This window comes from Pongo abelii, chromosome 19 (genome assembly GCF_028885655.2).
Source record: "Pongo abelii isolate AG06213 chromosome 19, NHGRI_mPonAbe1-v2.0_pri, whole genome shotgun sequence".
Lineage (NCBI taxonomy): Eukaryota > Metazoa > Chordata > Mammalia > Primates > Hominidae > Pongo > Pongo abelii.
The window spans coordinates 23,290,651-23,308,211 of record NC_072004.2 but is presented as its reverse complement, the minus strand read 5'-3'; positions in this window follow the sequence as shown (position 1 = coordinate 23,308,211).

The window sequence follows — 17,561 nt, the reverse complement described above, 5'->3', positions numbered from 1 at the left end:
GGAAAATATCTCTTTCATGTAAGATTGAGCATTTTGGTTGATACTGTGATAAAAAATCTTGTGACTGATTCTCTTTTGCATTGGTTTTTAGTGTCATTTGCACTCTGCCCAACTCAGATAAAATTGTATATGATGTAAATAGCAGGAAACTATAAATGGTGATATTGTCCTGAAAGGAAGCCACTTCATTTTTCAAAGATTTCTTCTGTGGCAGGGATCTAGGAGTGTGCAGTGATGGAGTTTTGCATTTCTAGAGGGAACAGCAGGCGGGGGTGTGTGCAGCCGGAAAGGGAGGTGTCTAGGTTCCAAGGGTAAATCCCACCCCCTTAGAGGGGATTGGAGAGCCTGGGAAAGAGGCTGGGCTGCCTGTGATCCCCACCCCACACCCTGCCTCCTACAAGCCCCCTAGAAGGTCCACACTTTGAGTTGTCAGCCAGAGACAGTAACTCAAAACCTCGGCTCTGGGCAGCCAGAAGCCCAGAAATGGGGGAGAGGGCAGGCCTAGATACCAGGGATGAAAATAAAATGAATATTGAAAATTACCTACATGTAATGTTTCATATATTCTATATATTTTGATATAAATGCCAGAGGTTTTTGAACCAGAGCAACTCCATCTTGAATAGGGGCTGGGTAAATAAGGCTCCATCCTCAAGCCTGGAGAATCTTGAATAAGGCTTTGACCTACTGGGCTGCATTCCCAGGAAAGTAGGCGTTCTAAGTCACAGGATGAGATAGGAGGTCAGCTCAAGATACGGGTCACAAAGACCTTGCTGATAAAACAGGTTGCGGTAAAGAAGCCAGCCACAACCAAGATGGTGATGAAAGTGGCATCTGGTTGTCCTCATTGCTCATTACATGCTAATTATGATGCATTAGCATGCTAAAAGACACTCACCAGCACCACGAGAGTTTTTTAATGCCATGGCAACATCAGGAAGTTATCCCATACGGTCTAAAAGGGGGAGGGAACCCTCAATTCCAGGAATTGCCCACACCTTTCCTGGAAAACTCATGGATAATCCACCCCTTGTTTAGTACATAATCAAAAAGTAAAAATAAGTACAAGCAGTTGAGCACCCCATTCCACTGCTCTGCCTATGGAGTGGCCATTCTATTATTATTATTATTATTATTATTATTATTATTATTATTATTATCATTATTATTGAGACAGAGTTTCACTCTTGTTGCCCAGGCTGGAGTGCAGTGGTATGATCTCAGCTCACTGCAACCTCCATCTCCTGGGTTCGAGTGATTCTCCTGCCTCAGACTCCTGAGTAGCTGGGAATACAGGTGCCCACCACCACGCCCAGCTAATTTTAATATTTTTGGTAGAGACGGGGTTTCTCTATGTTGATCAGGCTGGTCTCAAACTCCCGACCTCAGGTGATCCACCTGCCTCCTCGGCCTCCCAAAGTTCTGGGATTACAGGCATGAGCCACCGTGCTTGGCCACTGGAGTGGCCATTGTTTTATTCCTTTACTTTCTCTAATAAACTTGCTTTCACTTTATGGATTTGCCTCAAATTCTTTCTTGCACGAGATCCAAGAATTCTCTGTTGGGGCCTGGAACAGTGCCCCTTCCCAGTAACATAAATATGTAATAAAACAAAGGTCCATAACTTGACCCAATTAGAAACACAAAATTTACTATAAGGATTTACATAACAAAGAGATAAAAGGGGCCGTGATTGGCTTTTGTGCCTGTGCAGCACAGGCTCCAGATTAACAAATGCTAAAATGCACCAATTGACAAAGCTTCATGAACTTAGTCAATGCGGGGACTCAAGTTACAGTTCTACCTGCGAATCTCACTAAATTTAAACACTACAATGCCTGTAATCCTGGCAAAATAACTATAGAGGAAAAATAGCCATGCTTTATTTTAACTGTAGCTTTGCCTAAATTTCACATAGGCATAATACTCGTTGCCCTAAAACATGCTCTAACACAATGAATAATATATATGATTCAATTAAGTCTTTGGCACTTACAAATTGGCTTGGTCTTTGGAGGTCCCTAGTAAAAATAGTTAATATTGCTATAACTATGAGACAAATTGGACCTTGCAGGTCCCCAGTTAGAATAGTTAATATGAATCTACGTAAGTTATAGCAAGATGTGTTAGTCTGCTAGGGCTACCAGACACTGGGTGACTTTAACAATAGAAATTTATTTTCTCACTGTTCTGGAGGCTGGAATTCCAAGACCAAGGTGTGGGGTATTTGGTTTCTCTGCATGCTCTGTGGAACTCAGGGTCTTCATTTTGCATGGAACTCAGGGTCTTCATTTTCCGTGGAACTCAAAGTCTTCTTGCTCTGTGGAACTTGGAGTCTCCTGGCTCCGTGGAACTCAGGGCCTTTGTGCTCCATGGAACTTGGGGTCTGTGTGATTCATGGAACTCAGAGTCCTTGTGCTCTGTGGTACTCGGGGTCTGTGTGCTCTGTGGAACTCGGGGTCTGCATGCTCCATGGAAAGCACCAGGATGCACTTGACCCCCCATACCCACACATACATCCTTCATTTTATTCCTGGCCCTCACCTGTCCACCCTGTGAGGCTTCTTCACCCCCACTCTCCTTTGAGCTCATGCCGGGTCTTTTGGACTGGCCTGAAGCATGGGTGTTGGTAGGAGGGAGTGGCTGAGGTCATGCCTTCAGGCAAATTCTGCTAGGGTCGCACCTGATGGAGCTGCCTGGGGAGGATGTTTCCTTGGAGGACGTGCCCTGGCAGCCACTGGCTTCTTATGGTGCCTGCACTGCTGCTGCTGCCATGGGGGCGCCACAGGGCCACACTGGGGGCTGTTCTGGAATTGGTGGTTTTCATTTCCAGGTTAGGTAGGGACTGGCAGGCACCTTGGCTGTCCTTGTGGCTTCTGCCCTGACCCTGGTCCTCCCCAGGCTGCTGATTTTCCGGGCTGCTGCTCTTCCAGGAGGAATTGAAGGTGGGAATGGCTGAAACCTCAGCTTTGGATTCGCAGAGACTCTAGGCTGTGTCATGCAGAAAGGGAAAGGATTGCAGATGGTGGTGGGATCAGCCGATGGCAGGGGCTTCACTGTGATGCTGGAGCCGTCCATGCTGGGATGTTTGCATACAGCCCAGGTTCAATTCGGTGGCCCATCAGCAAGTCCTGGATTTGGTCTCACTCACAAGCCATGGACAACGTGAGCTCAATTTGCCAGGACTCTTGGGGTTAGGGAGAGCTCAGCATCCGGGTGGCTCCGGTTCCTTCTCATGCTGAAATTCTGCTGGTGTTCCTCCATGGGGCCCTTGTGGGTTTTTCTGAGGTGTCCCTCTTGCTGGAGTCGAGGATGAGAAATGTTTTCAGTGGGTTTTCACCCTCCACACATATGTAAGAGGTGTCGTGTTTCATTCCTGTCAGTATCCATTGCTGCAGCTTCCTGAAGTTGTGTCCGTTAAAAGGCAGGGACCTGGTGTCCAGGCTACAGAGGGTGACTCCAGGTTCCACACCACCACTGTGGACCAGTGTGCCTATGGCCTTAGGAGAATTCCCAGATAGCACAAGGGGGCTGCCCCAGAGGGTGTTCAGCTTGTTGCCAACAGTTACTGAAGCCAGAGTCTGCAACCTTGATGTTCAGGTGAAGCAGCCAGAAACAGGTGTTCTGGCTTTAGGTCCCTGTGGACAATGCCATTCTCTCCTTCCCAGGCTACTGATGTCCTGGGTTGCTCCTCTTATGGTAGAAGCTCAAGATGGAATGGCTGGAGCTTGGCTGCCTCTGGTTAGAGCCTGAGCTCTATATTGCTGACATCACCCGGCCAAATTCCTCATGGGCCCCTTTTGTCGTGGGTGCGACTGCTGGGACCAGGGTTGTCGTGGGTAGTAAAGGTATTTACCAAGACAACTGTGAGTAAAGAAAGGAAAATTTATTACAGAAACTATGAAAATACATTGCAAGAATGCAACATGCAGCACAGCAGAGAAGGGGCTGTCTGCAAAGATAAAGGGCTGGAGGGAAGTTTTCTAAGGTTGTGCTGGACAGAGCTATGTGCAGGTGAGCTTGTGCTATATGCTAAGAATATGTTGGAATAATTTTAACTGCCAGGCCTTTCCTCTTCTGGTGCCTGAGGGAAACGCCCTGCTGCTTTTAGCTGTCTTGTAACACACACGCCTTTTCATTTCTGAAGTTGCAAGATAACGGCTGTGGTTTTTCACACAAAAGGGTTGCAGACTGGGTTAGGTCCCTGTTCCGCCAACCTGGCTCTTTCCCAGTTTCAGTTAACTTAGTGGTTTACTAGAGCCCCACACCTTTCTCTTTCATATGGCCATGATCCAGGAGGTAATCCGTCACCTCCCCTCCACTAGAGTGCTCCATGGCCAGGGGTAATCCTCACCTCTCCTCCGCTAGAGTGCTCCATGGCCAGGCAGTGTTTCCTGCATCCAGAGCACCTCAAACAATTTCAGTGTTGTGGTGACTCAGGGCCTTCACCATACAGACTTGGCAGCATAGTCTAGAGGCTGGAGGGTCTCTGTGACTCCCATTAATGACGGTCACTGCCACGGTTTCCCCAAGCAGGATGTGCCAGGAAAACTGCTCCATGTTGGCTCAGCAGAATGTTATTATAGGTAGCTCAAAAAGAGAGGGAACAGGGCTTCTAGATTATTTCAGGGAACAAGCTATTATTTGAATGTTAATTTAAGACTATTTTATCAATTAAAAATGTAAGGCCCAAGAAACTTCAGTTAGGAAGAATGAATAAATCGAATAAATACTGTTAAACTTTATGCTTCTTTCAACAAATATTTTCTGCTCCTCTCTATGAGTCAGGCACTGTGCTAGATACCATAACATAGAAACATAGCATCAATCAAATACAGTGTGGGTACTGCATGTCAAATTTAAAAATAAAATAAAAGTGCTATATAAGAAACCTGTCAGTGCCCTGGAGGCAGGGTCCAGAGACATATCCTGTGGATGACTGGGGCTGAGGTTTAAGGGATGAGCCTCGGTGATGAGACAGATGGGAGAGGGCACCTAGGAAAAGCGTCTTCAGGCAATTGTGGTTCAGTGAGCTGCAGCCGTTGTGGCAGGAGAGTGAGGAGTGCAACCTATCTGGTGATTTGCTGTGGTTATGTTCTGTAAACTTGCCTCCGGGTCCTGAAGTATTGCTTCTGGGAAACACAGGGTAAGGTTCCTGCAAGCCTCTGGTTGCAATATTTTCAACTGCCAAGGCACCATTCATGTTCCATGGCTTTATTTTCCAACATCCCTGTAAAACAAGCCAGTCCCATCAGTGTTGAAAACTGCTCTCCACATACCCTTTTCCCATAGAGTACTCCCTGACATACAGAGCTGCCGCTGCTGAAAAGCTAACACTTTCCATGCCATGCTGCCTTTTGAAAGGTGCCAGCCAGGCAGCATTAGCTAAGGCCGCTTTTTGGCTCTCCTCACAACAGTGCTGCCCGCTGTGCTCTCATTGGTCATCATCTCATGAAGTCACAAATGTAGCTGCTTTTCCGTGGTTTCCGTGGTTTTGCCACACACCAGTGGTGTTAGTTTTGCACTTTCTGGAGCAGCCTCGTGTACAGGTTGGTGAAAACTCTCCTTCCTCTTTCTGGATGCACTGTAGTGCTTGTCATTAGCATTGAACTCACAATTTGCAGCACTAGAACCCACACCTGAACCAAGCTTGGCTAACAAGCGTTTTCTCTGTAAGGCTCATCACAGCCTTCTTGCTCATTAGGACACTAGACAGCGCTTCAGCATTATGCTTAGAGGCCTTTCAAACAGTGAAATCTCCAACAACAAGCTCAAAACTGCAAAAAAAAAGTGGTACTATATAGACCATGAGAAGACTGGTTTGCAGGTTGAGAGTAGGAACAAGAAGGCAGCATGGGGCCCTGCATGGCCTCCGCTGGGAGGCCGATGGCTCAAATTGTTGCCCTGCTCTGCACAGGTTTTCCTGTGGCTGTGAAAGCAACACGAGTATTGATTTGGGGGTTAAAAATACATTTTAACAAGCAGACAAGTTCACAAATATGAAATAGTGGCTAGTGAGGACCACACCCATGCTGGAGCTGCAGACAGAGGCTGTTGTGAGTGCGATGTTTGCTCCTATCCCGGGAGCTTCTGGTTGCCACCAGCACCTTGTAAGCCAGAGAGTGGTGTCACCTGTACTGTAGCAAAAGCACCTTTTCTCAATGTGAAGTATGGCTTGAAGAGAGGAAGAGGGAAGACTGGCTGGAAGATGGCTGTGTTAGGGGTGAAGCAAGGATGGGGGTGGATTGACCAAGCTGGGCCAGAGGTCCAAGGAGCTGATCCGAGAGCCCTGTGTGCCTGTGAGTCCTGGCGGAGTGGCCGTGCATGGTGACAGGGAGGAGGCATCCAGGACAGCATCCACGTTCCCGCCTGAGGTACATGAGGGTGGAAGACAGGGTTCGGGGCCCTAGCCTTCAAGTCAGACACACCTGAGTTCAAATCCAGACTCCACCACTGACTGGCTGTGTAGCCTTAGACATATTCCTTCACTTCCCTAAGCGTCCATTTTCTCATGTCCAATACATAGATTACTATGCCATAGGAATATTAAATCACTCAGTGATTTTGAGGTTAAAATGAGTGCTGGTGCTTTTTATTGAAATAAAGAAAATGGGAAAAGAAGCAGCATTTGAGGTGTGAGGGAGGGGAATCTGGGCATGGGGAGTTGGATGTGCCTGTGGACATCCATGGACGAATGTCCAGCAGCCGTCTGATGTGCTTCCGGGATGCTGGGGCCAGGACATGGGGCCGCAACATACAGACCTGGAAGTTACAAGCAGGCAGGCAGCTGCTGCAGCTGTGAAGAGCAGGCAGTGCAGGATCAGAGGCCCAAGGGTAAAGCCTGGGGAATGCCAGCATTTAGGAAGAGGCCACTGGAGATCAGGAGAGAGCAGCAGGAAAAGCAGGAGGGTGTGGAGGGATGGGAGGTACAGGAGGAGGGTTTCCAAGAGGAAGGGGCAGGAGTGTTCTGCGGGCATGGACTGGAAGTCGTAGCACTTTTGAACTGTAGGGACCTAAGACATCTTTTAGTCTAATCCCCTTATCTCTCCTGAAGAAGAAATCATGATTCCAAGGTGACGTGAGTTGCTTGCTTTAGGTCACACTGATTTCACATTGGGATACCTCGATTTCTAATGAGTAATAAAATATTTAACAAATATTCTCGAATTTGGTATTGCTCCTATTCAGTCACACTGGATATTTTCCCAATTTGATGATACTGAGATTTTAACAACTGTTAACCATTCCATGTACTAAGATGCTTATAGTCAAACTGTGCCTCTTAAACATATTTTTATTGTATATTTAATAAATTTTGCTATAAAAATAAGGTTAAAAAAACTCATAACTCATCAAACTGCATTTTAATTTTAGTAAACACAAATTACACTGAAGCGGGAGAGTTCCCTGGCCCCCCTCACAGGACGTGTGACAAGGTAGTGTGGCTCTCTGCCTATTCAAACCCCTTACGGGAGGGGGATCACGCACAGGGACAGGTGCAGGAGCCCAAGTGGGTGTGTGCTACAGTGTGCTCTTTTAGCCTTGGCATGTGTGGATGGCTTGAGTGTTAACCAGCTCAGTGGACCCTCAGCCTTTCTGCAAAAGCAGAGGGTCATTGTGACAGCTTTCTGTATCCCAAGCTCTTGTCCAGCATCCTGGAAGAATCAGGTCACACACAGACTTGAAGGATAAATGCAGGGGTTTCTTTGAGGGGTAGAAGTGGCTCTCAGTGGGATGGATGGGGAGCTGGAAGGGGGGATGGAGTGGGAAGATGATCTTCCCCTGGAGTTTGGCCGTCCAGCAGCCAAAATCCTCTCTGACCACCCCCAGCTGAACTCCTCTCAGCATTCAGGTGTTCCTCATCTTCTTGCTTTCTCTGCCGCACCATTCTGCTGTTTGTCTGCTTTTCTCTTCATCTCTTCATCTGCTCCTGGAGCCTGGGGTTTGGGGTTTATATGGGTACAGGATATGGGGGTGGGGTGGGCCAAAGGGCAACTTTTTGGGTACGAAAATAGAAATGCCTGTTCCCAGTTAGGGCCATGGGTCTCCAGGCTTGAGGGTGGGGCCTTTGCTGGGGAGCCGCCCTCTTCTATGCAGTATTTCCCTGTCTCTTTTCCATATCAATACCTCAATAAAATTTAGTTTTAAAAAATAGCACAAGTAAAAAGTTTGGCTATTTAAACTAAAAAGTAGTTATGTCCTAAATTATTTTGTATACAAAGACCTGAGGATTTGAAATATTTTAATAATTGGAGCTTGTCTTTCCTTTGAGGGCACCACTCACCCCTGATCCATCTTGGTTTCCCCCACAAGGTAGCAGGAGTGCCCATGAATGAACGTGGGTGAAATCATTGGATACAGATAGTAAATACATTCTATTTCCTGAAAAATATTACCTAACTACATGTCTAGATATGGAATTGCATTTTCAAGCCAAGTTGGAATTACAAATTGTAGCCCATTTGAAAATGCATACATACGTGTGACATATACACTCAGAGGGAAAGAAGTCACAATTATGAAAGAGCAAAGTGGGAAAATATCTCTTTCATGTAAGATTGAGCATTTTGGTTGATACTGTGATAAAAAATCTTGTGACTGATTCTCTTTTGCATTGGTTTTTAGTGTCATTTGCACTCTGCCCAACTCAGATAAAATTGTATATGATGTAAATAGCAGGAAACTATAAATGGTGATATTGTCCTGAAAGGAAGCCACTTCATTTTTCAAAGATTTCTTCTGTGGCAGGGATCTAGGAGTGTGCAGTGATGGAGTTTTGCATTTCTAGAGGGAACAGCAGGCGGGGGTGTGTGCAGCCGGAAAGGGAGGTGTCTAGGTTCCAAGGGTAAATCCCACCCCCTTAGAGGGGATTGGAGAGCCTGGGAAAGAGGCTGGGCTGCCTGTGATCCCCACCCCACACCCTGCCTCCTACAAGCCCCCTAGAAGGTCCACACTTTGAGTTGTCAGCCAGAGACAGTAACTCAAAACCTCGGCTCTGGGCAGCCAGAAGCCCAGAAATGGGGGAGAGGGCAGGCCTAGATACCAGGGATGAAAATAAAATGAATATTGAAAATTACCTACATGTAATGTTTCATATATTCTATATATTTTGATATAAATGCCAGAGGTTTTTGAACCAGAGCAACTCCATCTTGAATAGGGGCTGGGTAAATAAGGCTCCATCCTCAAGCCTGGAGAATCTTGAATAAGGCTTTGACCTACTGGGCTGCATTCCCAGGAAAGTAGGCGTTCTAAGTCACAGGATGAGATAGGAGGTCAGCTCAAGATACGGGTCACAAAGACCTTGCTGATAAAACAGGTTGCGGTAAAGAAGCCAGCCACAACCAAGATGGTGATGAAAGTGGCATCTGGTTGTCCTCATTGCTCATTACATGCTAATTATGATGCATTAGCATGCTAAAAGACACTCACCAGCACCACGAGAGTTTTTTAATGCCATGGCAACATCAGGAAGTTATCCCATACGGTCTAAAAGGGGGAGGAACCCTCAATTCCAGGAATTGCCCACACCTTTCCTGGAAAACTCATGGATAATCCACCCCTTGTTTAGTACATAATCAAAAAGTAAAAATAAGTACAAGCAGTTGAGCACCCCATTCCACTGCTCTGCCTATGGAGTGGCCATTCTATTATTATTATTATTATTATTATTATCATTATTATTATTATTATCATTATTATTGAGACAGAGTTTCACTCTTGTTGCCCAGGCTGGAGTGCAGTGGTATGATCTCAGCTCACTGCAACCTCCATCTCCTGGGTTCGAGTGATTCTCCTGCCTCAGACTCCTGAGTAGCTGGGAATACAGGTGCCCACCACCACGCCCAGCTAATTTTAATATTTTTGGTAGAGACGGGGTTTCTCTATGTTGATCAGGCTGGTCTCAAACTCCCGACCTCAGGTGATCCACCTGCCTCCTCGGCCTCCCAAAGTTCTGGGATTACAGGCATGAGCCACCGTGCTTGGCCACTGGAGTGGCCATTGTTTTATTCCTTTACTTTCTCTAATAAACTTGCTTTCACTTTATGGATTTGCCTCAAATTCTTTCTTGCACGAGATCCAAGAATTCTCTGTTGGGGCCTGGAACAGTGCCCCTTCCCAGTAACATAAATATGTAATAAAACAAAGGTCCATAACTTGACCCAATTAGAAACAAAATTTACCATAAGGATTTACATAACAAAGAGATAAAAGGGGCCGTGATTGGCTTTTGTGCCTGTGCAGCACGGGCTCCAGATTAACAAATGCTAAAATGCACCAATTGACAAAGCTTCATGAACTTAGTCAATGCGGGGACTCAAGTTACAGTTCTACCTGCGAATCTCACTAAATTTAAACACTACAATGCCTGTAATCCTGGCAAAATAACTATAGAGGAAAAATAGCCATGCTTTATTTTAACTGTAGCTTTGCCTAAATTTCACATAGGCATAATACTCGTTGCCCTAAAACATGCTCTAACACAATGAATAATATATATGATTCAATTAAGTCTTTGGCACTTACAAATTGGCTTGGTCTTTGGAGGTCCCTAGTAAAAATAGTTAATATTGCTATAACTATGAGACAAATTGGACCTTGCAGGTCCCCAGTTAGAATAGTTAATATGAATCTACGTAAGTTATAGCAAGATGTGTTAGTCTGCTAGGGCTACCAGACACTGGGTGACTTTAACAATAGAAATTTATTTTCTCACTGTTCTGGAGGCTGGAATTCCAAGACCAAGGTGTGGGGTATTTGGTTTCTCTGAGGCCTCTCTCCCGACCTGAAATGACCTTTCCTATGAGCACACCCAGCACTGAGGTCTCTTTATGTCTCCAAATTTCTTCTTTTATAGTGACACCTGTCATATTGGATTAGGGCCCACCTTAATGGTCTCACTTTAACTTAACCACACCCTTTAAAGGCTGTATCTGTAAATTCAGGCACATTCTGAGGTACTGGGGTAAGGGCTTCAGTATGTAATTTTGGGAGAGACACAATTCAGATGTACAGGACCTTCAAGTTTAAAACTTAATATATAAACCTAATTAATAAAAGGATGATTCTCTCCACTGCTTCTCCATTTGACAGCTCAGTCTTGCATGTGCTTAAGCCTGGAAAAAAATAAATGGTGCTTCACAGTGGATTACTACAACCTTAACATTGTAATCCTTTCATTAAGACCCCATACCCAACACCCAGTATTATGGAACTTACTGACCCCATCCAATCAACAACTGGTAAATATTTTGCTGTTATAGATTCGGCTATCATGTTCTGTTCAGTGCCTATTTCAATAGCCTCTCTGCCTTAATTCACCTTCACCTGCAGTGGGACACAGTACTTGTTCTCTAGGCTACCCATGGGATATCCCAACAGCGTTGCCACCACATACAATCTTCATAGAGCTCTTAACTGCACCCAGCTTTCTCCAAGAGCTCAGGATGCCCCAGACCCTCATCCCAGACAGCATTGCACTGGAGCTCACAGCTGGAGATGACATCACCACAGACGTCCCCATCCCAGCCTTGTCCTGGGAGCAGGATTCTGGCCTCCCTAGTTAGGCCTCAGAGCTGGCTGATCACCTGGCTTCATAAACCTGGGTGTTTTCAGGGAAATTTTTGATCTCTACAAACCGTGACATGTAGAGAGGGACACATATCTGATCCAACAGTCCCTGATCCACTGATCCATGGACATATTTGCCCACAAGGAATAACCAAGAATCTCTCTCTGGTGGAGGTCAGGGGCATTACATGAGCTGAGTAGAGCTTAGTTTTTAATCACAGACATAGGCAAGGTGTTTAAGTTATTACACTTTCAAGCAGCATGGCCCTCACTCACTCAAGGTGAGATAAATATTGCTGCAAAGGAACAACAGCTGCATTGTTGGAGTTTTGCTTTTGAGGTGTGTGTGTGTGTGTGTGTGTATGTGTGTGTTGATTTCTTTCACAAAATACATTTTCAAATACTTCCTTATTCCAATCAACATTGCCCCTTCCTTTTAAATAAATTTTTTGAAAACTAATAAGCCTATTTTATTCATTTACATTTTTTATTTACATTTCTTTACAAACTGTTCGCTATTAGTCTACAGTGAAAAGTCAACACTTTATAAAATAAGATTGGCATTTAAAAGCTTCTCAATTCTAATACTTTGAAAGGCTACACCCATTTTCAGAAAGTCTGGGCTATTCAAAATATTTTACAAAATTCTGAAACTTTGAAAAGCTGCAAGACTTGGGGACAGCAAGATAAGGCGTTTTTTCTTATAGCCAGTTTTGTTCACTATATTATTAAATAAGCACTTTTTAAATTAACAGCTTGAATTCTAAAATATATTTTTGAAAATCAATAATGATTTTTGTAAAAATAGAAAATCTGTTGTACTTTTATCTTAAAATTCATCTCTTATCTATTTTCTAGATTTGATGTTTTGCCATTTTAAAGACTACTAGACAAGAGGATCTCAATTTGGATCACTATATTGGGCTCCTAATATCCTGATATAATTTTAAATCATCCCAAACAATGCATTATTACCATATACATCAGCATTTCCCAAACTGTGCTATAAGCTATGTATACTATTGCTATTTTTGAGCTAAAATATACTTATAAATACATAAAAATGTATTTGTCTAGGTGTTGTTATGCAATAATGCACTTTTCAAAAAGAAACGATATACCAGTCTCAAGAATACCTGGAAGCTGCATGAAAATTCTTGATTCCTTTTATATATAGTGACAGAAAAAGATGTAAATCTCACAATTGGTTCTTTTTATTGTATAAAGTTTTTTCTATAAGCACATGTGAATTAAGTATTCATTATTCCACATTCCCCATGTCACCGACGCTGGGTGCCCACAGCACAGTTTTTCTAACACTGCAGCTGCGGGGCTGAGGGTGGCAGACCGGACACCTGCACTGAGCTGCATTCGTCACACAGTTGGACCAGCCCTGAGCCGGGGGCGGAAGCATCCTGACATGAAAAGCTGTTTGCCAAGTACAATGACCACACGTTCTGTCTATTTTGAATACACCATCACAACAAACTCTACACTCTTGACAGATGAGACAGGCAGATACGATCTTTGAACGCGAGTGAGAAAGACATTCACACAGACTCCCATCCTCCCTCACATGACTGGAGGATTAAATGGCAGCACGGGGGTGGATGTTCAGCTCAGGGGCAGATTAGTGACACTGTCACAGCTATTTTAGGACCTGAAATATTTATATGATCCTATTCCAAACCCTAATACATAAACAATGAACTCAAAACTGTACACAAAGGGAAACAAAAAACCACTCTGACAGCCTCCAGGTCCCTCATAAACTCCCCAGAAATCAAGGAGGTCAAGGCTGGTCTCAAACTCCCGGGCTCAAGCGATCTGCCCACCTGGGCCTCCCAAAGCTCTGAGATTACAGGCATAAGCCACCGCACACGGCCTAGTAAGTTCTTTTGATATGTTTGGAATGAATGTATTTCCAAGGATAAAAGTTTACAATGACATCTTTCTTACCTGTAAGATACCCGAAGAGCCGAGAGAGGGTCCCCAGGCTGGCTAAGCATCCAGAACACTGGGGGAGCTTTAAAAACATAGATATGAATTATTGTGCTTCACCCCTTACTTACTGAGTCACAATCCCAGGGATGGAAGCGCCCAGAGATCTGTCTTTTCAGAACTTCTCTGGCTCTCCAGGTGGTGCTGACGATCAGGCAGATTGAGAGCCAGCGCTGCTGGCAGCCCGTCCCAGACCTCGGGAGCAGGGGAGTCACCTAGGGCTAGGTCAGACTGAAGGTTCTGGGGCACCAGGGGTGGGGAGGGGCTTGAGAGTTGGCCTTTCCAACAAGCTTCCCAGAGGGGCTGGTTTGCTGATCCTCAGACCAGGCTTTGAGGGTGCACAGCACTCTTCCTCTAGGTGTGTGTCCACATACCTGGCACCTTTGTTGTTGCATTGCCCCAGGTATAAAGTGCAGGGTGCCCCCTCTACGCCTTCAGCCCTGCTGTCTCCCCTGCTGACCCCCAAATCTCTGGGGCTTGGACTTGCCTTTATAAAGGGACCTCTCAGCTCAGGGGTGGGCCCTCCCCACTGGCCCTCTGTTCCCAAGGCCCAGCATCAGCGGGAGCTGCTCGAGCAAATTCATCCTGAGGGGTCTATGTGGTGTGAAAGGCTGAGGGAGACTGTTCTGTTTATTGTTAAGGGCCAGGAAACAAAGCCTGGAAACAAAGTCTGGTGTTGCTCAACCCAGTGGTGACGAGTGACAAGATAGGGCGGGGTGCAGAGGAGACTCCCACACACAGCAGGGCCGAGTGAGCGCCAATTCTTCCTTCTAACACTGGCACCAAGGAGAGACCACTGTCCCTTCCCATAAAGGCAGTGGCCAAATGGAAGCATCGCTTGGTGTGCCAGCTCCTTTGGGGCAGGAGAACAAGAGAAGCCCCATCCCAAGCACAGTGGATGATGAAGGGGGTCCCGGGCTCCCCAGATCCTGGGCTTCTCTTGATTCTCAATGTTAAGCTTGTTGATTGAATATAGTTGGTTAATGTGGACCCCAAGGCAAGGAAAAGACACAGGCCAAGAACCGGGGACTTCAGTCAGCAATGAAAAGTCAGGAAGAGCATTTCTCTTTTTTTTTTTTTTTTTTTTTGAGACAGAGTCTCACTCTGTCCCCAGGCTGGAGTGCAGTGGCGCGATCTCAGCTCACTGCAAGCTCCACCTCCCGGGTTCATGCCATTCTCCTGCCTCAGCCTCCCGAGTAGCTGGGACTACAGACGCCCACCACCATGCCCGGCTAATTTTTTGTATTTTTAGTAGAGGTGGGGTTTCACCACGTTAGCCAGGATGGTCTTGATCACCTGACCTCATGATCTGCCCGCCTCGGCCTCCCAAAGTGCTGGAATTACAGGCGTGAGCCACCGCGCCCGGCCAGGAAGAGCATTTCTAACATCCATATGCAAACGTCTGCCACCCCGGGCTGCTCTCCTCTGGAAACTGCACTGCAGGGCACAGCACGTCCCAGGTTTGCCTTTCCTAATTCCCTGCACCACCCAGCTCCCGCCTCCCTCACTGTGCGGGATGAGAGGTCCACACAGACAGTTCCTTCTCACCTTTGAAATGGCAGTGGTGGCTGCAGCCTGGGAGCTGAGGCCATCCCAAGCGGGTGAGACCCCCACCAGGGCCCCTGGGTGCCTGCCGGCCACAGGCTGAGCCATCCAGGCTGTGCACAGCCACGCCTCAGCCACCAGGATCACTTTCCTGTGGAACTGGACCTTCCATCCAGAGAGCCTTGCAGCAGAGAGCAGAAATGGGCTTTCTCTCTGCTGGTGTAGGAAAGCCATGGCAGGAAGGCGGTATCAACAACACACAGCTGCCTGTCCCACGTGGGGTCCCGCACCTCCCGCCTCCCTGCTTTCCTGCCCCTTGACTTGGTAAGTGTGCTCTTTGATTAAGTGTCCTCTTTTTAATTGTGTCCAAATGTTCACACTGTCTCAAGTGATGCTGGAGCCACAGCCTGGGGCCACTGCAGGTCCTTCCTCTGGAGCAAAGGGTCTTTGTCACAGTGTTTCTCTAAAAGCATATCCATCCTGAGTGACACTTATTTTAGAAACAGATAGAATTGGTGAAAAAAGGGTTGAGCATTCGAAAATGTCTCTGGATTTCAAAGAAATTGGCCACTATCTATGGGGAATTGGGGGTGAGTAACGGCTCTTTAAGTAAATGAGGACAGGCCATGCTTGGTGGCTCACACCTGTAATCCCAACACTTCAGGAGGCCAAGGCGGGTGGATCACTTGAGGTCAAGAGTTTGAGACCAGCCTGGCCAACATGGCGAAACCCCATCTCTACTAAAAATACAAAAATCAGCCAGGCGTGGTGGCATGCACCTGTAATCCCTGTAATCCCAGCTACTCAGGAGGCTGAGGCAGGAGAATTGCTTGAACCCAGGAGATGGAGATTGCAGTGAGCTGAGATTACACCACTGCACTCCAGCCTGGGCGACAGAGCAAGATTCCATCTCAAAAAATGTAAATGAAGACAAAATCCCAAAGGCTAGAGCCACCACCCAGAGCAGGTTCAGGATGGAAGTGCCCCTGTGGTTCTGCTCCCACCTGAATGCTGTATTTTAAAATGAAGGTCCAGGACAAGGGGAGAGCATGTCATTACTAATGTTCAGTGTTAAATAGAGACATTCTTCCACTGATGGCAGCCATGATGGGCCACCTGAGCTTTCTTTGGTTTTCCCTGCCATCTGCATCGTCCTCCACTACACTTGAATGAGGAGTCCTGAGGGTCTGAGTAACTTGCAGGGATTGCTGTGCTGCCAGGAATGAGGGAAAGAAGAGGCCAGAGCAGCCACCTCAGCTAAAAAGAAAGCCAGAGGAGAGGGTGGGTATTTAGGGAGCGGGGATTTTTAATTTCAAGTGAATTCTGTAATTAAAGACAAGGGGTGGTGGTGGTGGGGCTCGGGGCTGGGTGCTCTAGCACTGTCCCTAACGGCAATCACAGTGATGGCTTTGCTCCTGTGCTGCCATCCCTCCTCCCTCTCAGTAATAGGAAGAACATGTGTGCTTTTGATGCACGTGGTGCAGCAGGCCTGGGATGCCGCATTTCACACAAGCTTCGGGTGACCCCAGTGCTGCTGGTTCATGGACCACGCTGTGAGTAGCAAGGTCACAAACTCCCCTGAGGGAGGGAAGTAGCTGGGCTGGGTTTCTGAGAGACCCTATTACGACTGGACTATTTTGGGCCTCCCTTCTTGAGAACCCAAAACAGCTGCTGGGTGTGCTGAAGCCATATTCACCCCACCACAAAGAGGACGGTCAGCACCTTTCTCCACACAATGGTATAAGGTTTTGTTTTCATATAAAACCTCAACAGATGAATGGGGCCACTATCAACCATTTTCAGAAAGAAAGGCTCAAATACCAACTATTTTTTTTTATGGAGTCTTGCTCTGTCACCCAGGCTGGAGTGCAGTGGCACGATCTCCACTCACTGCAACTTCTGACTCCCAGGTTCAAGCAATCCGCTCGCCTCAGCCTTCTGAGTAGCTGGGACTACAGGTGTGCGCCATGCCTGGCTAATTTTTGTACTTTTAGTAGAGATGGGTTTCACCATGTTGGCCAGGCTGGTCTCGAACTACCCTGACCTGAAGTGATCCACCTGCCTCTGCCTCCCAAAGTGCTGGAATTACAGGTGTGAGCCACCATACCCGGCCCCCAAATACCAACTATTCTTTAAAAAAAAATTATGATTATGTTGGAGGCACAGTGGCTCATGCTGTAATTTCAATACTTTGGGAGGCCAAGGCAGGCAAATTGCTTGAGCCCTAGTGTTGGAGACCAGCCTGGGAAACATGGCAAAATCCTGCCTCTACAAAAAGTTTTTAAAAAATTAGCCGGGCATAGTCGCATTCATCTATAGTCCCAGCTACTCAGGAAGCTGCGGTGGGAGGATTGCTTGAGCCCAGGAAGTTGAGGCTGCAGTGAGCTGTGATGGCACCACTGCACTCCAGCCTGGGTGACAGAGTGAGACCCTGTCTCAAAAAA